The 24,072-nt window shown below is 41.8% G+C and overlaps 1 protein-coding gene across 3 annotated transcripts in view; it reads right to left on the bottom strand.

The window, feature by feature from the left end:
* Nucleotides 1–24,072, bottom strand: part of LOC128642867 (uncharacterized) — a 263,770-nt gene that overhangs the window by 136,369 nt on the left and 103,329 nt on the right. The window lies entirely within an intron of this gene.

Raw genomic sequence — 24,072 nt, 5'->3', positions numbered from 1 at the left:
TCAAAAGGTAAAGTGGCATCACTTAATAAAATGCCAATCCTTCTTAAGTGTCTTAGACATTGTCCTTAATTGAAGTGAGTAAACCGTGGTGAAAGTCACACGTGGAGTAATGTCCTTGGAAGGTTTGTGTTGTATCAGTTATTGCTGTGTGATATTTGATACTGTTGTATTTGCCAACACAATATTTTCGTTACTGCAGCCACAAGAGGCAAACTTTTGTTCCATTCGTTGTAATTGGAGTGCACGTCTATCACTGGATGTATTATTGCGTGCCACTCAAAGTAATGTGTGTGCTTGCGTAATAGCTCTAAGAAGTGGATGAGGATGACAGCTGTCAGCATGAAGAATGGAATTGTGATCAGTTTCTTTATGATAGAGCATGGTATTTAACCCCTCACCCTCTTGTAAATGCATAGATACAGGAATTCTATGGACTCTTTATTGGCTGTCACTTTTAATTTAATAGTGGAGTTGTTCAATGTTTCAACCCAAGTGTTTAACCCCTCTTATGTACCTCTCCATATTAGGAGGATGTCCTCAATGTATCTACGATAAAAAATGTCCTCAGGACTTTCATAAACTTGTAGTACATCAACCTCAATGTGTTCCATGTATAAATTTGCGAATGCTGGTGCCATGTTTGAGCCCATCACTGTGCCCGAGTTGGAGATAGTACAAATTATCAAATCTGAAATGATTGTTCTGCAAACATATCCTCAACAACTCAATGATAAATTCTGATGGGGACCCACATATGAATATTCCTGTAAGGTTCTCAGGATCACCTGAATGCATTCCTCTTGTGGGATCACGGTATACAGACTATTGACATCCATGCTTGTTAGTATGTCATCAGGTCTGATGTCTGTCACCTGTGTTAGTGTCTCAATCAAAGCCCATGAGTCCCTCAAATAGGATCTCATATTGGTCACCATCGGTTGTAGCATATGGTCCACAAATGTTTCTAAGGGTTCAAGAAGTGATCCTTTGACAGATACAATTGGACGACCAGGTGACGATTTCAACACTCTCCTCTATCCACCTGCACCACCCCCTTCATCTGCCTTTAGTGCTCAAGACTTGGCAGACTACTTTTTCAACAAAACACTTGCCAAGTAACATCCCACCACAAGACTGCAACATTCCATCTCCACCCCCTCCACCACTCTCAGTACCTTCCCCCCAACCACTGAGAATGAAGTGAGTTCACTAATATCTTCCTCACACCTCACTACCTGGCCACTTGACCCTATCCCTTCACATTTAATACCTTCTCTGTCTTCTACCCTCACCCCAGCTTTTAGTCACATATTCAACCGATCCCTTACTACTGGTTAATTTCCATCATCCTTCAAACATGCAAAGGTCACCCCCATCCTCAAAAAACCCTCCCTCAACCCCAATTCTCCTGCAAACTACCGCTCATATCATGTTGTTATTACACAAAGTTTGAGGACGGGGCTTATGATAGCAAGGATGGATTATACTAAGTGATGTTCTGTAAATGGTCCTACTATGATTACACTATATGTTTATTATTGCGCTGTATAATATTAACACAGGATTAGTAACTATGAGCATTCACAATGTATTTGTGTTATCTATGGTTGCTATGGCAACAGTTTGGCTTTTTTTGCACAGTGGGTGGGATTTCAATGTGTATATAATGTTTGCTTCACTCTGACAATTGTTGGTCTGATGAAAGGGGTGAACACCCCGGAAACATCACTTGTTTATATGGAATAAAACACTTTTTACTTCACCTGTATTAAGTTCAGTGAGTGCTTGTGTTATAACTTGGATATATATATATATATATATATATATATATATATATATATATATATATATATATACAGGTTCCCCTCGGTTTAAAACTGTTCTATTTGCACCGTTTCAGAATAACAACCTTTTTTCAGTCATGTGACTGCTATTGAAAAGCATTGAGAAGCAGTGCATTGATTAAAATAGCCAGTAGGTGAAACTGTCCGCTTGTTTTGCAGCAAAGATATGCAAGCCAAGCAAGCTGAAATTAATCAGTTTAACCAGACCTGAGCTATCGAGCAGCTTGCAAAGGAACACGATCTTCCTGTCTATAAATCAGTCCAGATTGGAATGCATAGAAAGAACTGTTTGCAGAAAAATGCAAGTAAAGTCTGTGTTGTGTGATTATTTTATTAGGTTTATAATGCTGTTTAGCAAATGTGGCTGACAATTGATGTCACGGCTCTGTACTCTTCTATTCCACATGGAGAAGGTGTAAAAGCCATAACCTTCTTTCTAGAGGAATTTTCCCATTTTGACGAAACATTTATCAGGTATATTCTGAGAGTCACCTTATTTCTTCTCAATCATAATTATTTCAGGTTCAATGAGGACTTTTTTCTCCAGAGGTGTGGGACAGCAATGGGGGCCAAATTTGCGCCCTCATACGCTAATCTTTTTATGGGTTGGTGGGAGCTGTCCCACATCTATGGAGAAGAAAATAATCATAAGCAATGTATCGCCTTTTATAGGCGATACATAGATGATCTCTTGCTTGTCTGGCAGGGTACAGATGAAGAAATGTCTGACTTCATGTTCAAATTGAATAATAATAGCACAGGTCTCAGATTTACTCATGAGACAAACATTAGTCAGATAAATTTTCTAGACCTTACACTAACAGCTGCTGAAAATGGCAGAGTTAGAACAAGTACCTATCGGAAACCAATTACAAAAAACACTTTGCTTCATGCAAAGAGTTGCCATCCAAAGCAAGTTCCGCTGGCAGTGGCCAAAGGTGAACTCATCAGAATAAAAAGAAACTGTACGGATGAGAGCACTTATCAGGCACAAAGCAGAGATCTGGAGAAGAGACTCCTGCAAAGGGGCTATCCCAAATATACTGTCAAGCAAGCAAAGTCACAGGTAGACAGACTGGATAGGAAGGCACTTTTGCAAGGATCGCTAAGATCCCCTAATCCATCCACTCAGGAAGAAAAAGTTACATTTGTAACAGATTACAGCACAGAGTATAAGAACATCTGTGGTATAATTAACAAACACTTCCATCTACTTAAAGCTGATGACAGACTTGTAGACAGTGTGGACAGGGGTCTTAGATGCTCTTATCGAAAAAGCAAAACTATAGGAAATTATGTGGCACCATCTGAATTGCCCAGGATAACAGGCACAGACGAAAGTTCTTGGCTAAGGCACAGGGGGATGTACAGATGTGGTAGGGCCAGATGCAAACCGTGTGAGAAAGCAATTATCTCGAATGAATTTCGTTCAGAAGTCACAGGTGAAGTGTTCAAAATAACCTCCTGCCTAAACTGTACATCCTCCTATGTCATATATGTTTTATCCTGTGTAGAATGCAAGTTGCAATATGTAGGACTCACCTCAACTGAGGTGAATGTCCGAATACGCAATCACCTGTCTACCATCAAATTGGGAGAGGCAACCACCCCATTGGTCAGACATTTCAAAGACACACATAATAAAAACAGTGCCACTCTGAGATGGCAAGCCATTGAAAGAATCAAAACCCCTTTAAGAGGTGGGGACAGAAATCTAATTTTGGGAAAAAAAGAGATGTATTGGATCTTTAAACTCCAAACAAGAGTGCCAAGGGGGTTGAACTCCGAATATGATCTAATAAACTATTGGCAATAGTAACAAATTAATAAACAGTACTGTAGGGTTTCACTCTTTTTCACACTTCACCATAAAGCAAATACTAAGTAACTTAGACTTTTAAATCACCTAAAATTTTACATCAAATTCTTGGGAAGTCTTTGATTGTTAGATTAAAAGTTCAGATAGATCTGCGTTACACATACACTTTCATGTACCTCAGCAGTAACAAAATAAATCATTAGATAAGGATATGAAGGGTCTCTACTATGCATTTGCATAAAGACATTAATCAGTAAGTTTAATGTATAATAAGTCACCAGTCCAGTGAAACTTATTAGAGGTCCTCTAAGCAGGAAGACTAAAACTTCATGATTTAATTTAATATAGGTACTTTCTACAATCAGTTAAAGTTATAACATAGGTACATAACCTTCACATAAATGGAAATAATGTGCCAAACAGAATGCTTAGAAACATCGCAAAATTGAGATGTTTAATTCATTTCATATATTTTAACAAGGGTCTAACAGCTTATTAGATTCCAAATCTTCATATAACACCTTCTAATAATCTCCCGAGTCTACACTAACATGCAAACATAAGTATGTAATTTTTCAACAAAGGATAACAGTTGCCCATCAGCACAAACAAATAATCAGGTAGGGTATTAGTTAACACAGCACTCGAGTTCTAGCATTGCAAATGTGTAATTAGGTTTTAGCCAATTGGAACTAACATTGTCTTTTAAATTGTTAGCACTGATGCACTCAATCAAGCTATGATTACGGCACACAGCCGAAACATGTCAGCTTGAGTACACAGTGCTCGATGTTTTTCTGCTGCAGGACCCCTCCAGGGACTTTTTAATGGATTACCAATAAAGTTGTTTTTACTTACACATTTGACCCACGGATCGAATTCTTTCTTCAATTCTTGTGTATCTATGGCCAGGATCCGGGGTCACAAAGCTCGGCAACTTTCTTCCTAAGGGATACAGGCAACAGTGCTTACACTACGGAACTACTTCGGCGCCAGTATCGGACATCCGGCGCAAGGATCTGACGTCACTCTACCACGAGGACACGGAGGACTCCCGACACTACAGACGTCTCAGACAGCCCTGGAGCTGCACGTTGGGAGACCGAAGGAAAGAGGCAGGAGGACTGCTATATCAGAACGAAGGCCACGACAGTAATCGTGAGTTGCAAGCGGCTACACGCTGCATGGGGCTCGGTCCCCAGCACTTATACACATATCGTATTTGCTGTATAGCCTTAATCTGAATTGCACTACCTGACCCACAGACAAATTTACAGGGTGGATGAACTCTCACCAGTACTACCATTATGCTTAGAGTGAACGGTAGTGTAAGCACGTAAAGAAAGTGTTCATATATGTGTGGACTTAAAATTATATGCCTTTGTTGTAGCAACACAGACCTACTACTTTGATGTTTGATGATTTAATTTAATGCTATCTGGCAGCATTACTGTGTAGCACAACATTAAGAGCTAATTTTCAAAATGGAGGGGTCCGTAGTTAACTTTTACTCCCTACTACCGGCTGCTGAGAGGGGATATGGAGACCAAGATTTTGATACAGTATTCTCTTTGGACATTTCCACATACTCATTAAGTGAATTATTTGACAGAATGGAGCAACTACTTGTTAGAGAACACAGATTACAGTTTGATATATGGACTTTTGAAAAGTACATAAAACTCAACATCATACCAAGGGGTTTGAGGATAAGCAAGTTTCCTACATTTGAAACACAGGACTCAGAATTTATTACCAAATGGAACTTTGTATTAACAGAATGCTCATTAAGATTAATGAATTTGCTAATTAATTACAAAAGTAAAATGCTTGTAAACATTAGGCAAGAAATAGATGAGTTGCAACAAGTATTGAATAGCAAAAGAATGGAGATAGATTATCCCAAATTTGATTGCATTTTAAGATCTGCACTCACAGAGTCTAAAAACATTATCCTCAACCGCAAACACACAAAATATCAAAGAGATCAACTTGATTATGATACACAATCAGTTTATATATGGAATCACAATAATAGGAGACAAGGTGGGAGGTCAAATAGCAGAAGAGGGAGATCACGGAGTAGGAACAGAGGAAGAGGGAGAGGAATCAATTCTAATTCCAGCAGTACCTATACAGGCCCAGGCAGAATCACAGACAGTGAATTTGAGTCAGGGGGAGAAACGGGAGCTTCAAGTGGGGAAGAGCAGGAGATTGCACCCAAAGGGATATTAAAAAATACACATAAGCAGGTTACACTTCAGGAAAGTGCCCCAGAAATAACACAAGCAAAAAAGAACAAAAATAATCCAAAAACTAATCCCCACTCACATAACACACAGAAAAGTGGCACAGTATCAAAATATGTGGGCAGTACCGGTCAACAGATAACTAGTAATATTTCCAATGAGGGGGAAGACCGCAGGGAATTTGAGCAGGTTTTTCACCAAGCTCAGGACAAAACTGGAATAGGTCAGCACAAACAGAACAGGTATCCCAAAAGAGGAAACAGAGCAACGAAATACCAATAAAAGAGTATAATGTTATCAACCTCTCCTCAATTACTTTGACACACACACAATTGAAAGTACTCAGTCTGGGTTTAAATTTTGCCCCCTCTTGTTCTTTTGATCTTTTCAGGACCATGCTGGATGTTAACAGATTAATTAGAAATCTCACCCTGAGAAAACATTTTCATGGGAGTAATGAGATGAGGGTTGAGGACCCTGGGATCACAACTTCACTCCAGCATGGCCCTGAAAACTCACAGCACCTGGACTTCTCAGAAACTTGTGATCTTATCGCACTACAGAATTTGGCAACTACAGGAGAAATAGAAAATCCCACACATACGGTTAAGAACTTTAATGGCTTTAAGAATAAATCCACATTCTATCCAATACAATCTAGGGGTTCCATCCTAGAAACTTTTTACAATAGGATAGAACAAGATCTCACACAACTGTCTTATATGACGGATAGAGGTGAGCACAAAGCGAATTTATCACATAAAGAGAAACAAGCTCTATTAGAGCTACAGAAAAACAAAAACCTCATTATCCGCTCAGCGGACAAGGGGGGATCGGTGGTAGTTCAGGACAGAAGTGCTTACATTAGTGAGGCAGAGCGACAACTCAATTATACCAACAACTATGCAAGGCTTACAGGGGATCCCACTGTTCCCTTTCAAAAGGAACTGAGATCACTTTTGGACGATGGTTTGGAGGATGGGCACCTGAACTTAAACACACATGATTTTCTTTTTGTAAAGAATCCGGTTGTGCCCATCTTCCACCATCTTCCAAAGGTGCACAAGAGCTTGACGGATGTTCAGGGACGGCCTATTGTGAGCGGCATAGGGTCACTCCTTGAACATCTGTCACAATGGCTTGATGCAATCCTCTATCCATTTGTGGTCCGCTTACAGAGCCACATAAGAGATACGAAAGATTTATTGAATCTCATGGAAGACTTCAATTGGGAAAGCCAATTCAAGTGGCTGACAATTGATGTCACGGCTCTGTACTCTTCTATTCCACATGGAGAAGGTGTAAAAGCCATAACCTTCTTTCTAGAGGAATTTTCCCATTTTGACGAAACATTTATCAGGTATATTCTGAGAGTCACCTTATTTCTTCTCAATCATAATTATTTCAGGTTCAATGAGGACTTTTTTCTCCAGAGGTGTGGGACAGCAATGGGGGCCAAATTTGCGCCCTCATACGCTAATCTTTTTATGGGTTGGTGGGAGCTGTCCCACATCTATGGAGAAGAAAATAATCATAAGCAATGTATCGCCTTTTATAGGCGATACATAGATGATCTCTTGCTTGTCTGGCAGGGTACAGATGAAGAAATGTCTGACTTCATGTTCAAATTGAATAATAATAGCACAGGTCTCAGATTTACTCATGAGACAAACATTAGTCAGATAAATTTTCTAGACCTTACACTAACAGCTGCTGAAAATGGCAGAGTTAGAACAAGTACCTATCGGAAACCAATTACAAAAAACACTTTGCTTCATGCAAAGAGTTGCCATCCAAAGCAAGTTCCGCTGGCAGTGGCCAAAGGTGAACTCATCAGAATAAAAAGAAACTGTACGGATGAGAGCACTTATCAGGCACAAAGCAGAGATCTGGAGAAGAGACTCCTGCAAAGGGGCTATCCCAAATATACTGTCAAGCAAGCAAAGTCACAGGTAGACAGACTGGATAGGAAGGCACTTTTGCAAGGATCGCTAAGATCCCCTAATCCATCCACTCAGGAAGAAAAAGTTACATTTGTAACAGATTACAGCACAGAGTATAAGAACATCTGTGGTATAATTAACAAACACTTCCATCTACTTAAAGCTGATGACAGACTTGTAGACAGTGTGGACAGGGGTCTTAGATGCTCTTATCGAAAAAGCAAAACTATAGGAAATTATGTGGCACCATCTGAATTGCCCAGGATAACAGGCACAGACGAAAGTTCTTGGCTAAGGCACAGGGGGATGTACAGATGTGGTAGGGCCAGATGCAAACCGTGTGAGAAAGCAATTATCTCGAATGAATTTCGTTCAGAAGTCACAGGTGAAGTGTTCAAAATAACCTCCTGCCTAAACTGTACATCCTCCTATGTCATATATGTTTTATCCTGTGTAGAATGCAAGTTGCAATATGTAGGACTCACCTCAACTGAGGTGAATGTCCGAATACGCAATCACCTGTCTACCATCAAATTGGGAGAGGCAACCACCCCATTGGTCAGACATTTCAAAGACACACATAATAAAAACAGTGCCACTCTGAGATGGCAAGCCATTGAAAGAATCAAAACCCCTTTAAGAGGTGGGGACAGAAATCTAATTTTGGGAAAAAAAGAGATGTATTGGATCTTTAAACTCCAAACAAGAGTGCCAAGGGGGTTGAACTCCGAATATGATCTAATAAACTATTGGCAATAGTAACAAATTAATAAACAGTACTGTAGGGTTTCACTCTTTTTCACACTTCACCATAAAGCAAATACTAAGTAACTTAGACTTTTAAATCACCTAAAATTTTACATCAAATTCTTGGGAAGTCTTTGATTGTTAGATTAAAAGTTCAGATAGATCTGCGTTACACATACACTTTCATGTACCTCAGCAGTAACAAAATAAATCATTAGATAAGGATATGAAGGGTCTCTACTATGCATTTGCATAAAGACATTAATCAGTAAGTTTAATGTATAATAAGTCACCAGTCCAGTGAAACTTATTAGAGGTCCTCTAAGCAGGAAGACTAAAACTTCATGATTTAATTTAATATAGGTACTTTCTACAATCAGTTAAAGTTATAACATAGGTACATAACCTTCACATAAATGGAAATAATGTGCCAAACAGAATGCTTAGAAACATCGCAAAATTGAGATGTTTAATTCATTTCATATATTTTAACAAGGGTCTAACAGCTTATTAGATTCCAAATCTTCATATAACACCTTCTAATAATCTCCCGAGTCTACACTAACATGCAAACATAAGTATGTAATTTTTCAACAAAGGATAACAGTTGCCCATCAGCACAAACAAATAATCAGGTAGGGTATTAGTTAACACAGCACTCGAGTTCTAGCATTGCAAATGTGTAATTAGGTTTTAGCCAATTGGAACTAACATTGTCTTTTAAATTGTTAGCACTGATGCACTCAATCAAGCTATGATTACGGCACACAGCCGAAACATGTCAGCTTGAGTACACAGTGCTCGATGTTTTTCTGCTGCAGGACCCCTCCAGGGACTTTTTAATGGATTACCAATAAAGTTGTTTTTACTTACACATTTGACCCACGGATCGAATTCTTTCTTCAATTCTTGTGTATATATATATATATATATATATATATACAGGTTCCCCTCGGTTTAAAACTGTTCTATTTGCACCGTTTCAGAATAACAACCTTTTTTCAGTCATGTGACTGCTATTGAAAAGCATTGAGAAGCAGTGCATTGATTAAAATAGCCAGTAGGTGAAACTGTCCGCTTGTTTTGCAGCAAAGATATGCAAGCCAAGCAAGCTGAAATTAATCAGTTTAACCAGACCTGAGCTATCGAGCAGCTTGCAAAGGAACACGATCTTCCTGTCTATAAATCAGTCCAGATTGGAATGCATAGAAAGAACTGTTTGCAGAAAAATGCAAGTAAAGTCTGTGTTGTGTGATTATTTTATTAGGTTTATAATGCTGTTTAGCAAATGTTTTTGTTCATTTAAATTAGTTTAATTATATATTCTGTGTTGTGTGATTATTTTATTAGGTTTATAATGCTGTTTAGCATTTAAAGTCTTCATTTCAAAGCTTTAAAAATAATGTATTAGGTGTTACTTATGACAATTTTGAGAGGGGCCTGGAACCGAACTCCCTCACTTCCCATTGACTTACATTATAAACTGTGTTTCAATTTACAACCATTCCTTCTGGAACCTAACCCCGGCGTAAACTGAGGGCTACCTGTGTATATATATATATAATTTCAAGTAATAGAAGAGATACGCATTCACAGGACTTTCAAAAAACAATAGTTTATTGTGTACAGTGACATTATGGGGAGCCAACTGTCCCCTTCATCAGACCTTTAGAAGCGCTGCTACCATCTGTCAAACTTGAAGGACCATGTTGCTGTTCCACGGCATAGATTCATAGATCGTTTAAAATTTTACATGCTTGTAACGTTAGAAGACAGGGTCTCAGTGGGACTCCTTTATCTTTATGGAATCAAGGGTTAATATCTCCGGAGGGGGATTATTGAATAGTGGGGGCTGTAATCATGTTTTTTATGTGATTTTGACTGCTCTTGTGTAAGTGACGTTTGGGGCTCATAGGCTTTTACCGAACGTATAGGTTATTTTCGAGCAGCGCAGTTTTATAAACTGGTGCGCTTTTCTTAGCGGGAGTGAATCCTGCACGTTGCACAATGTGACCGGTGCGGTCACGTTTTCCCAATTCCGTATTCCTGACCGCGCGACTGCTGAGAGGATCCGTTTTCTCCACCTGTCTGGGTCATAGGAGGTGGTGAGTGCCCCAGCCTTTGGAAGTGTAAGGTGCCAGATGTTTTTTTTACCATAATCTACTTAGTCGAGTTATAGAGGATTCTGATATGTTAGAGGGGGGTTTCCTCTGATTCAGATTTTGATACCTGTGTTTATTGTGAGGAGGCCCGGGTAACCCAGCCCTCTCAATTATGTTCCGTATGCCGCAATAGAGTGTCTTCATCTTACCATGTTGGAACGTTGGAGACCAATGAGCTATCTGCCTCTGAGGATTCGGCATCCCGTGAGGTGCCCTGCATACCGTTACCCCTTCTCCTGAAGGAGGCCTTTTTCCACCAGAGGTTACTGCACAATTTTGCATGGTCATTTCTCTGGCCTTAGTACATTTGCATCTTCCTGCTACGTGCAAGTGAAGACTTAATTTGTGTAATCCTGCCCAAGGTCCGGCATGTAAGAGGACTTTGGTATCTGATCAGTCTTCTGAGGCTTCAGAGGTGCTACTTCTAGGGTCGGATACCCCGGATGCTCCGACGGAGGTGAATTTTGCTTTTAAATTTAGAATGGCTTGTCTGCGTGTAGTTCTGAGACAAGTTTTGGCAATGTTGGAGGATCCTATTTCTGATTCATCAGCTGAATCTCAATTTGCTGATTCAGATAACGAGCTTGTTTAGACGACTGGAGGGATGATGGTCCTATTCCTTATCGTCTTTATATTGCTATTCTTTGTTTTTTTGTATCAGATTCCCAGTTTGGAGCACTTGAGGAATTGTGTCGCGTGACGGGTGGGCCCTGTCGGTTTTACTTTCCCTTGGGCTATCTCTTATGTATGTCTCTTTTCTAATCCGGTTAGGGCAAGTTTTTATTTTCCTGTTATTTTTTGAGTGTGAGATTATGTTGAAGCTCTTCTTAGGAAGACTTTTCGCTCTGGGATTCTGGTATTAGCGATTTTTATGTCATGATTGATGGAATCTTCCGGTGGAAGTTCTAAAAAATAAGGGAAAAAAAAGAAATAGACGGTTGTCGGGGTGTTGTTCGCTCGATATGTCAGAGACTATATTTAAGCTTCTATGTTTTCTGTTTATTATTCTCAGTTTTCTGGCCCTGCTAGAAATGTAGAATTTTCCGTTTGATCTTTGAACAGATATGTCGTATTCTTCATATCGGGCTGGTCCTGGATGGGTTTAGTTTTCTATGTTCTTTTGCAGTTTGTACAGATATGTTGTATCCTGACTACAGGCTGATCCTGTTTGGGTTCTAGTTACCTCTCTTATTTCTTCTCTCAAGAGGTGGTTTTTCGGTCCAGAGGAAGCCTTTCTTTCGTGGAGGTCAGGCTGGTCCTGGTTATATAGTCTTGGTTGGGCGTCTGATATTGGATTGTATGCAGTCCAAGTGGCCTACGAGTTAATTCCCTGCTTTGAAAAGCTTGGAGTTTGAATTCTGCGGTGGCAGTTTTTGTTAGGAACTAGGTTTCGCCTCCCTTTTCACAGGAGTGTATTTTACCCCTCTATTGGTGCTCCATATGGGTTCTCACGTTCTTTTTGGCTTGCTATGCTCTCTATGTAGAGCTTATTTCCTCTTGAGGGTCGATATATGGTTCTCTCTTCCCTTTTCAGGGGGATGGATATTTTCCTATCATCATGTTGAGGAAATCCGGGTCTTAGTGACCGTATTGTTTTCATAACCTCGTTCTGTTCCTAGCTTTGCTGGGATCTAGTTTTTTTTACTATACAGTATCCTGTTTCCTTTGGGTTCTGGTATTTTTGGCTGTTCTGGTTTCTCCATCACCTGCTAGGAGTTTTAAAGAATCTCTCTTGTCCGTGAATCAAAAATTCCTTTATAGTAATCAAACAAAATATCAAGTCTCTGTGGGGCACCCCCATAGTGGGATTCAATCCCAATATTACTTTACCGGTTAACAAAACGTTAATGCTAGACACCCTGATTACATAGACATGTGATATACCACATTCATGTAAATCCTGCTTTCAAGGAAAAGGAGAAAAATATGCAACCTCAGAATGTGGCCAATTTATAATCCTTAGTAGCCTTCATCAATAATATCATTAGTATGTATTATATACTTAAACCATGTAAATATACATTTCTGCTACTTAAATCACACATTGTTATTATTTTAAATCACAGTGGATACATTGAGCCCAAACTGCAATGTCTAGCAAGGAGACCGCAGGCTACACCCACACTTTAAGTCACACTGGAATCAACTGATGTTTCTGTTAAAAAACAGATAGATCGTACCTTAGACCTGTATACTTTTTTCGCATCCTGTGGAGCGGCTCACTTTTCCCTTCCTGAGACTCTCTTTGAACGAGAGCTTGTACACCAACAAGTAATTTAGACACCGAGCCTCTGTGAGCCCTCCTCCTGTGATGTCACTGTGACGTGCTTTAACGAAAGCACTGATGATCCTAAGCAGATAGCTATATGCACAAGATTTCCTCCATATGTATCCTGGAAACAATTTATTTATCTTTTAGCAGGGTAGGTTGTGATTAGGCAGTGCGCATTCACACTCTTCACCTTAATCCTTCAACATATCAGTATCATGTAGTATCTGCTATCTGAGGGAGCTGAAGGTTGATATCATTAGCTGTTTTAGCAGAGTAGCGATATACCTGAGGGTGTATTGGAACAAAAAAAACGCCTCTTCCTTGATGTATCCACAAACCGCTATAGGGAACAAAGGTCTGTTCAAAGATCATACATAAGCATTGGGGGTTTAACCGAAAAGATTGGACAATATCTAGTTTTAATTTAACACCTATTCCTAGCTAACCTACCCTCCTATGTTAAAGACACAGATTTAAATAGATGGCATAACTGTGTCAGAAAGCACACTATTAGTATTCCTTGATGTTGAGAGCCTGTACTCCTCTATACCCCACACAGTTGGAATAGAAGCTATAAGATCTTTCCTTGAAATAAGAGGTCCCAAGATTTGACAGGTATACTGAATTTGTACTCAACCTGCTTAGATTTATACTAAATAATGTTTTCTCCTTTGATGGGAAGATATATAGGCAGGTTAGAGGTACAGCTATGGTGATGGTTTGTGCCCCCATGTATGCTTGTTTACATCTGGGAGCCTGGGAACATGAAATCATTGAAGAGTACATTGATGTCTTTGATAAATCTATCCTGATGTGGATTAGTTATGTGGACGACATCCTACTATTGTGGGATGGGCCCATAGACAGTTTGAGAAGGTTTATTGATAACCTAAATACAAACAGTAAAAACATGTTTTTAACAAGTGAAGTTAGTTTGACAGAACTGGCATTTATGGACATAAAAATAAAAAGTAAGGACGGTCAATAGTTACAGAAAATCACAGAAAAACTATGGCGACCAATAGTATATTGGAAGCAAGCAGTGCTCACCCCACATCATTAATAAAAGGAATTCAAGTGGGACAGTTCCTTAGAATAACTGCTCTTCTCTGAATAAATTTGAGGAACATGCGGGTCCCATGGGTGATAGATTCCTTAAAAGGGGATACTCTAATAAATGTTTAAAAAAAAGCATAGGGCAAGAAGAACAGATAGAGATAGTCTTCTCTACCACACTCATCAAAAGGAGAGTGGTAAACAAATAAGGGTTATCACAACATAAAATAATCAATGGAATGGCCTGAGGAAAGTATTGCATTAAATTGGCATATTTTACACCTGGATGATAAGGTGAAAGAGGAAATTGGAGAATTCCCACTCTTAACAGCCAAGTCTAAATAATAAACTAGTAAGAAGTAGGTTTGGGAGAAGCCCATCTGAAACTGATTGGCTCCCAAAGAATAGAGGTTTAAAGGGAAGCTTTCCGTGTGGCAAATGTGTCTATTGCCCATACATGGAAAGGAGTTACAAATTCTCAGGTAATTGTAAGAAGGAATTTAATAAACGATTGTTCTTTAACTGCAGTTCAGTTGGGCTTGTGTAATTATTACATTGCGGATGTCCCCGCTTTTATATAGGGAAAACGAAACGCATCCTGAAATATAGGATCCAGGAACACAGGGACGACATCACTTATAAAAGGGACACTAATGTTGCGAGACATTTCTGTAAATACCATAACAGTGATCCTAGTTCCCTAAAATTCACAGCTATAGACAAAGGTGACCCCAGTAATAGAGGAGGGGATGTAGACAAATACCTCCTGTAGAAAGAGACCAAATGGATATTTACGTTTCCCTTAGGTTTAAATAAAAAGTGTGCTTATGCCTGTTTTCTGTAAATATAAAGAATAAAAAGCTAGACCTTCAGAGAGAAATGGTATTCCCCTAGGACACATTTGTAATGGAATGGTGTAAGGGTTTTTTTCTGCCCTAAACTTTAATTATAGGAAACTTCTAAATATAAGAAGTTATTAGTAGCAAAGTAAAACATGAATGAGGCTACTAAGTTTAAAATACAATTGAAAATGTTTATGCCATCCCTGTAGTGTCTTTCAAATAAAGAGTTTAAAATGCAAAATGTAATATAGAATGTGTAAATATGTTTAACACTAAGATTTGTAAATAAATTATGTTTGGAAAAGGTCCCTTTAAGAACCACATGTGATTTCTTTTAAAAAGTAGGAAGGGCTAGACCATGTTTAAAAGGAAGCCCGATTTGGTGGATATACAGCCCTGACGAAGCCCCGGTAAGAGGTTTTACACAAGGGGTGAAACACATATGCTGTTGGCTATACTATGAGTCACAATATGGAGGGATATTTATCAAGCCGTCAACTATGCTGCATTTGACGGCACCAATATGCTCGCCTAACATTGCGGCCGCGGACCTGAATACGCTCTCCATATTTATAAAAAAAAGCTGTCAAAAAACTGCGCACCAAGTACGGGGCGATGAGCAGCGGACTGTTGTTAACTAGCAGTCATTGATCTTGCTGCTATTTGGCTTTTTTCCAACTTTATTTATACCCTGTCACTAAACACCACCACTAAATTAAAATGTTTAACCCCTATCCCGCCGCTCCCGAACACCGCCGCAACTAAATAAAGTTATTAACCCCCATCCCGCTGCTCCCGGAGCCCACTGCAACTCTAATAAAATTATTAACCCCTATCCCTCCGCTCCCAGAGCCCACCGCAACTCTAATAAAGTTATTAACCCCTATCCCGACACTCCTGGAGCCCTCCGCAACTCTAATAAAGTTATTAACCCCTATCCCTCCGCTCCCGGAGCACACCACAACTAACTAAATGTATTAAGCCCTATCCCTCCGCTCCCGGAGCCCACCGCAACTAACCAAATGTATTAACCCCTATCCCTCCACTCCCGGAGCCCACCGCAACTAACTAAATGTATTAACCCCTATCCCTCCGCTTCCGGAGCCCACCGCAACTAATTAACCTACCCTAACTATTATCCTACAATTACATTAAACTATATTAAACTATTAATTAACCTACCCTAACTATTATACTAAAATTACATTAAACTACAAATTACATTAACTATATTACATATTTAAAAACCTAACCCTACTCAAGTTATTTACTAAGTTACAAAAAAATAACCACTAAGTTACATAAAATAAAAAACACTAAGTTACACACAATAAAAAATAAATTATCAAATATTTAAACTAATTACACCTAATCTAATCTAATAGCCCTATCAAAATAAAAAAGCCCCCCAAAATAAAAAAAACCCTAGCCTACAATAAACTACCAATGGCCCTTAAAAGGGCCTTTTGCGGGGCATTGCCCCAAAGAAATCAGCTCTTTTACCTGTTAAAAAAAAATGCAAACACCCCCCAACAGTAAAACCCACCACCCACACAACCAACCCCCCAAATAAAAACCTATCTAAAAAACCTAAGCTCCCCATTTCCCTGAAAAGGGCATTTGTATGGGCATTGCCCTTAAAAGGGCATTTAGCTCTTTTTCCACCCAAAGTCCCTAAGCTAAAACTAAAACCCACCCAATAAACCCTTAAAAAAACCTAACACTAACCCCCGAAGAGCCACTTACAGTTTTCGAAGACCGGGCATCCATCCTCATCCAAGCGGCAGAAGTCCTCAGCGAAGCCGGCAGAAGTTTTCATCCAAGCGGGCCAAAGTCTTCATCCAAGCCCGCAGAAGTCTTCATCCAGACGGCATCTTCTATCTTCATCCATCCAGCGTGGAGCGGCTCCATTTTCAAGATATCTGGCGTTGAGCATCCTCTTCTTACGATCGCCGCTGAAGAATGAAGTTTCCTTTAAATGACATCATCCAATATGGCGTCTCTTACATTCTGATTGGCTGATAGAATTCTATCAGTCAATAGGAATTAAGGTGGAAAAAATCTTATTGGCTGTTGTAATCAGCCAATAGGATTGAGCTTTCATCCTATTGGCTGATCCAATCAGCCAATAGGATTGAGCTCACATTCTATTGGCTGATTGAATAGCCAATAGAATGCAAGCTCAATCCTATTCCTATTTCCAGTTTAGATTAGGTGTAATTAGATTAAATATTAGATTTTTTATTTTGTGTAATTTACGGCTAGATTTAGAGTTTTGCGGCTAAAGGGGTGCGTTAGCTACGCGTGTATTTTTTCCCCCCACCTTTTAAATACCGCTGGTATTTAGAGTTCTCTGAAGGGCTGCATTAGACTCCTAAAAGGGAGCGTAGAGCATAATTTACCGCCACTTCAACTCTTAATACCAGCGGTGCTTACGGACGCGGCCAGCTTCAAAAATGTGCTCGTGCACGATTCCCCCATAGGAAACAATGGGGCAGTTTGAGCTGAAAAAAAACATATAAGCAGCGTTCAGCTCCTAACGCAGCCCCATTGTTTCCTATGAAGTCTGCACCTAACACCCTAACATGTACCACAAGTCTAAACACCCCTAAACTTACACTTATTAACCCCTAATCTGCCGCCCCCACTATCGCTGACCCCTGCATTACACTTTTAACCCCTAATCTGCTGCTCCGTACACCGCCGCAACCTACATTATAGCTATGTACCCCTAATCTGCTGCCCCTAACATCGCCGACCCCTATATTATATTTATTAACCCCTAATCTGCCCCCCCCAACTTCGCTGCTACCTACCTACACTTATTAACCCCTAATCAGCCAATCAGATTTTTCCTACCTTAATTCTATCCTATCAGCCAATCGGAATTCGAGGGAGGCCATCTTGGATGACGTCCCTTAAAGGAACCTTCATTCGTCGGGAGTCGCCGGAAGAAGAGGATGGATCCACGTCGGCTGCTTCAAGATGGTCCCGCTCCGCGCCGGATGGAAGAAGATAGAAGATGCCGCCTGGATGAAGATGTCTACCAGTCCGGATGCCCTCTTGTTGTCGGATAGGATGAAGACTTTGGACCCTCTTCTGGACCTCTTCATGCCGGATAGGATGAAGACTTCGGACCCTCTTCTGGACGGATCTCTATCCCCCCTTCTTTTGCGCTCTCTCGAACCCCCTTTTTTGTGCTCTCTCTCTCCACCCCTCTTTTGCGCTCTCTCCCCCCCCCCCTCTTTTGCGCTCTCTCTCTCTTCCCCCTCTTTTGCGCTCTCTCTCTCTCCCCCCCTATTTTGCACTCTCTCTCTCCCCCTCTCTTTTGCACTCTCTCTCCCCCTCTATTTTGTGCTCTCTCTCTCTCACCCCTCTCTTTTGCGCTCTCTCTCCCTCCTCTCTTTTGCGCTCTCTCTCCCTCCTCTCTTTTGCGCTCTTTCTCTCCCCTGTCTCTCTCCCCCTCTCTTTCTCTCTCTCCCCTCTCTCTCTCTCTCTCTCTCTCTCCCCTCTCTCCGCTCTATCTCTCTCCCCTCTCTCTCTCTCCCCTCTATCTCTCTCTGTCTCCCCTCTATCTCTTTCTCTCCCCCCCCTCTCTCTCCCCCTCTCTCTCTTTCTCCCCTCTCTCTCTCCTCTCTCTCTCTCCCCCCTTTCTCCCTCCCCTCTCTCTCCCTCCCCTCTCTCTCTCTCTCTCCCCTCTATCTCTCTCTGTCTCCCCTCTATCTCTCTCTCCCCCCTCTCTCTCTCTCCCCCTTCTCTCTCTCTCCCCCTCTCTCTCTTTCTCCCCTCTCTCTCTCCCCCTCTCTCTCTCCCCCTCTCTCTCTCTCCCCTCTCTCTCCCCCCTCTCTCTCTCCCCCCTCTCTCTCTTCCCCCTCTCTCTCTCCCCCCTCTCTCCCTCCCCTCTCTCTCCCCTCTCTCTCCCCTCTCTCTCTCTCCCTCCCCTCTCTGTCTCCCTCTCTCTCCCTCCCCTCTCTCTCTCTCTCTCCCTCTCTCTCTCCCTCCCCTCTCTCTCCCTCCTCTCTCTCTCTCTCTCTCTCTCCCCTCTTTTGCACTCTCTCTCCCCCTCTCTTTTGCGCTCTCTCTCCCCTCTCTTTTGTGCTCTCTCTCTCTCACCCCTCTCTTTTGCGCTCTCTCTCCCTCCTCTCTTTTGCGCCCTCTCTCCCTCCTCGCTTTTGCGCTCTCTCTCCCCTGTCTCTCTCCCCCTCTCTTTCTCTCTCTCTCTCTCCCCTTTATCTCTCTCCCCTCTCTCTCTCTCCCCTCTCTCTCTCTCTGTCTCCCCTCTATCTCTGTCTCTCTCCCCCCTCTCTCTCTCTCTCTCTCTCTCTCTCTCTCTCTCTCTCTCTCCCCCCTCTCTCTCTCCCCCCCTCTCTCTCTTTCTCCCCTCTCTCTCTCCCCCTCTCTCTCTCTCTCCCCTCTCTCTCCCTCCCCCCTCTCTCTCTCCCCCCTCTCTCACTCCCCTCTCTCTCTCTCCCTCCCCTCTCTCTCTCCCTCCCCTCTCTCTCTCCCTCCCCTCTCTCTCTCCCTCCCCTCTCTCTACCTCCTCTCTCTCTCCCCCCTCTCTCTCACTCCCCCTCCCCTCTCTCTCTCCCTCCCCTCTCTCTCTCCCCCTCCCCTCTCTCTCTCCCTCCCCTCTCTCTCTCCCCCTCTCTCTCTCCCTCCCCTCTCTCTCCCCCTCCCCTCTCTCTCTCACCCTCCCCTCTCTCTCTCCCTCCCCTCTCTCTCTCACTCCCCCTCCCCTCTCTCTCTCATTCCCCCTCTCTCTCTCACTCCCCCCCCTCTCTCTCTCTCTCCTCCTCCCCCCTCTCTCTCTCCTCCCCTCTCTCTCTCTCCTCCCCCCCTCTCTCTCTCCTCCCCCCCCTCTCTCTCCCCCCTCCCCCTCTCTTTCTCTTCCCCCCCTTTCTCCCCCCCCCTCTCTCTCTCACTCCCCTCTCTCTCTCTCACTCCCCCTCCCCTCTCTCATTCCCCCTCTCCCTCCCTCTCTCTCTCTCTTCCCCTCTCTCTCTCTCCTCCCCCCCCTCTCTCTCCCCCCTCCCCCTCTCTTTCTCTTCCCCCCCTTTCTTTTGATCTCTGTCCCCTTTCTTTTGCTCTCCCTCCACTCTCTTTTGCTGTCTCTCCCCCTCTCTTGTGCTCTTTTTATCTCCCCTCTTGATCTCTCTCTCCCCTCTTGATCTCTCTTTCACCTTTCTTATCTTTTCCCTACCCCCTCTCTCCCCTCTTTTGAGCTGTTTTGAGCTCTCAAACTGCACAGCCTTTCACGGCCCGTCTGGCCCTGCCCCTTCATGCTCGGCCACGCCCCCCGCGGCCCTCGTGCTCGACCACACCCCCTCCGCGCTCGGTCACGCCCCCTTGCGGCATTCGCGCTCGGCCACGCCCCCCTTCACGCTCGACCACACCCCCGCCACACTCGGTCACGCACACTTCTGCTCGCACTGCAGAGCAGAGACTTAGGGACTCTCAAAGGCCAGGTGTGTTTGTCCTCGTGCTGTGCTGTCTACTGCGCATGACAGCTTCGGACAAACACTTGGCCTTTTAGTATATAGGATAGTTAATTTAATTTGTAGTTTAATATAATTTTAGTATAACAGTTAGGGTAGGTTAATTAATAGTTTAATATAGTTTAATGTAATTTTAGTATAATAGTTAGAGTAGGTTAATTCATAGTTTAATATAGTTTAATGTAATTGTAGGATAATAGTTAGGGTAGGTTAATTAATACTTTACTTCCAAACAAAGAAATCCAGCGAACTCGGGCTTCAAACAAGGGGTGAGTTTATTGAAAATCTCTAATTCAATAAATTCCAACACAGTGAAAAACAAAAACACTTTAAATGAGGGTGGTAAATTAATAGTTTAATATTGTTTATTTTAATTCTAAAGGTAAGTTTAAATTTATTATAAGATAGGGATGAGGTAATATTTAATGTAAAGTTAGCAGGTTGTTAGGTTTAGGGGTTAATAGCTTAATTTAGTTTATGGCGATGTGGGGGGCTGGCGGTTTAGGGGTTAATTGGTTTAGTAAGTGGTAGTGATGTGGGAGGCACAGGGTTTAGGGGTTAATACATTTATTTAGTTGCGGTGGGCTCCGGGAGAGGAGGGATAGGGGTTAATACATTTAGTTAATTGTGGTGGGGTCCGGGAACGGCGGGATAGGGGTTAATACATTTATTTAGTTGCGGCGGGGTCCGGGAGCAGCGGGATAGGGGTTAATAACATTATGTAGGTGGCGGCGATGTCGGGGAGCGGCGGGATAGGGGTTAATAACATTATGTAGGTGGCGGCGATGTCGGGCGGCAGATTTGGGATGTTTAGACTCGGGGATTATGTTAGGGTGTTAGGTGTAAACGTAACTTTTATTCTACCATAGAAAACAATAGGATATCTGGCAGCATCGAACATAAGCTTTCGCTGCTTTCAGACTCCCATTGATTCCTATGGCATCCGCGGCCTCCTGCGTGGCGGTGTAAAAACCAGGTACGCTGGGCCGGAATAGTGGCGAGCGTACCTGTTAGCAGTTTGATAACTTGCAAAAGTTGTCAGATAGTGCTGAATTTGTATTTGGAACATCTGTAATGACGTAAACATCGATCTGTGTCGGATTGAGACCTGCGGATCGTATGTTACATCACAGATTTCAACTTTTGCCGGTCTGTAGGCTTTGATAAATAGGTCGAATCAAGCTCGCCACAATTACGCTGCAGAATTCCAGTGTATTTGCGGTTGACAGCTTGATAAATAGGCCTCATGGACTTGTTTGGTGCTTATGTGTGATCTTTGAACAGACCTTTATTCCCTATAGCGGTTTGTGGATACATCAAGGAAGAGGCGGTTTGTTTGTTCCAATACACCCTCAGGTATATCGCTACTCTGCTAAAACAGCTGATGATATCAACCTGCAGCTACCTCAGATAGCAGATACTACATGATACTGATATGTTGAAGGATTAAGGTGAAGAGTGTGAATGCGCACTGCCTAATCACAACCTACCCTGCTAAAAGATAAATAAATTGTTTCCAGGATACATATGGAGGAAATCTTGTGCATATAGCTATCTGCTTAGGATCATCAGTGCTTTCGTTAAAGCACGTCACAGTGACATCACAGGAGGAGGGCTCACAGAGGCTCGGTGTCTAAATTACTCGTTGGTGTACAAGCTCTCGTTCAAAGAGAGTCCCAGGAAGGGAAAAGTGAGCCGCTCCACAGGATGCGAAAAAAAGTATACAGGTCTAAGGTACGATCTATCTGTTTTTTAACAGAAACATCAGTTGATTCCAGTCTGACCTAAAGTGTGGGTGTAGCCTGCGGTCTCCTTGCTAGACATTGCAGTTTGGGCTCAATGTATCCACTGTGATTTAAAGTAATAACAATGTGTGATTTAAGTAGCAGAAATGTATATTTACATGGTTTAAGTATATAATACATAATAATGATATTATTGATGAAGGCTACTAAGGATTATAAATTGGCCACATTCTGAGGTTGCATACTTTTCTCCTTTTCCTTGAAAGCAGGATTTACATGAATGTGGTATATCATATGTCTATGTAATCAGGGTGTCTAGCATTAACGTTTTGTTAACCGCTAAAGTAATATTGGGATTGAATCCCACTATGGGGGTGCCCCACAGAGACTTGATATTTTGTTTGATTACTATAAAGGAATTTTTGATTCACAGATATTTAAGAGTGCTGAATTCCCTTTCTTTTAAATATTAAGAATATATATACATTTTTGTGTTTATATGTTGGAAAAATGGCTTTGATTCATCTTCATTTAGTGAAAAAAGGCAATGAGGCCCATTTATCAAGCTCCGTAAGGAGCTTGTTGGCTCGTGTTTCTGGCGAGTCTTCAGACGCGCCAGAAACAGCAGTTATAAAGCAGCGGTCTAAAGACTCCATAACTTTGTCCGCCTGCTCTGAGGACAGGAATCGCCACAATTCAACCTGATCGAGTACGATTGGGTTGATAGACACCTCCCTGCTGGCGGCCAATTGGCAGCGAGTCTGCAGGGAGTCTCTTGTGAGCTACTGGTGCAATGCTGAATACGGAGAGCGTATTGCTCTCCGCATTCAGCAAGGTCTTGCGGACCTGACCCCCACTGTCGGATCAGGTCCGCAAGACCTTTGATACATAGGCCCCAATATCTGTGAAACACAATAAAGTGAAGCGCAATTAAACAAGGTACACCTGTATATATATATATATATATATATATATATATACACACACACACACAGTATCTAACAAAAGTGAGTACACCCCTCACATTTTTGTAAATATTTTATTTACATATATTGAGTTCCCTGAAACGTCATCCAGTCAGTGCAGTATTTTTGGAACTATTTATTGGCTATATTTGCACCCAGGTAGCTGTACCTGGTGGGATGATTTGTTCTAGCTGAAATATATATATATTCTCCATTCCTTGTTTAGATGTTAAAGGATATTAATTTTAGTTTCCATAAAGTAACTCGTTAGGTAAAAAAAAAAAAAAGTCTCTCATCTCCTCTGCTGAGGACAGTTAGGGACAACAATATATATTGATAAATGTGAGAATCTGACAGTCATAAAGGGTGTTATTTTTATTTTTTCTTCACCGCTTGTGATATCTGTCAATTATCTTGCTTCGCAAACTAGGGAAGCATAACACGTTGTCTGGCACATTAGTAGCTCACAATAAAAACTTATAGGGGTCAATTTATTAATGTGCGAGCGGACATGATATGATGTATCGTATCATGTCCGCTACACATCGATAAATGCCAACAGCATACGCTGTCAACATTTATCATTGCACCAGCAGTGCTTGTGAACTGCTGGTGCAATACCGCCCCCTGCAGATTTGGGGTATCAGTCAACCCGGTCGTATTCGATTGGGTTGATTTCTGTCCGCCGCCTCAGAGCAGGTGGACAAGTTATGGAGCAGCGGTCTTTAGATACGGGGCATCAAGCTCAATACGGAGCTTGATAAATTGACCCCATATGAACATATGTACCAATGATGCTATCTTATTCACACAGGTGCTCGTGAAAGTGCAACCTTTAGGAGGGAAACCTAATAGAACCCTGAACTTCCAGAGACAAGACAGACAGACACCTATACTGTCTAACAATAAATTGTACCATAGATTCGCCCAGAG

The sequence above is a fragment of the Bombina bombina genome, chromosome 12 (assembly GCF_027579735.1).
Source record: "Bombina bombina isolate aBomBom1 chromosome 12, aBomBom1.pri, whole genome shotgun sequence".
NCBI lineage: Eukaryota > Metazoa > Chordata > Amphibia > Anura > Bombinatoridae > Bombina > Bombina bombina.
Note: the sequence above shows the minus strand (reverse complement) of the source record. Positions and strands in the feature narration are given on the sequence as shown.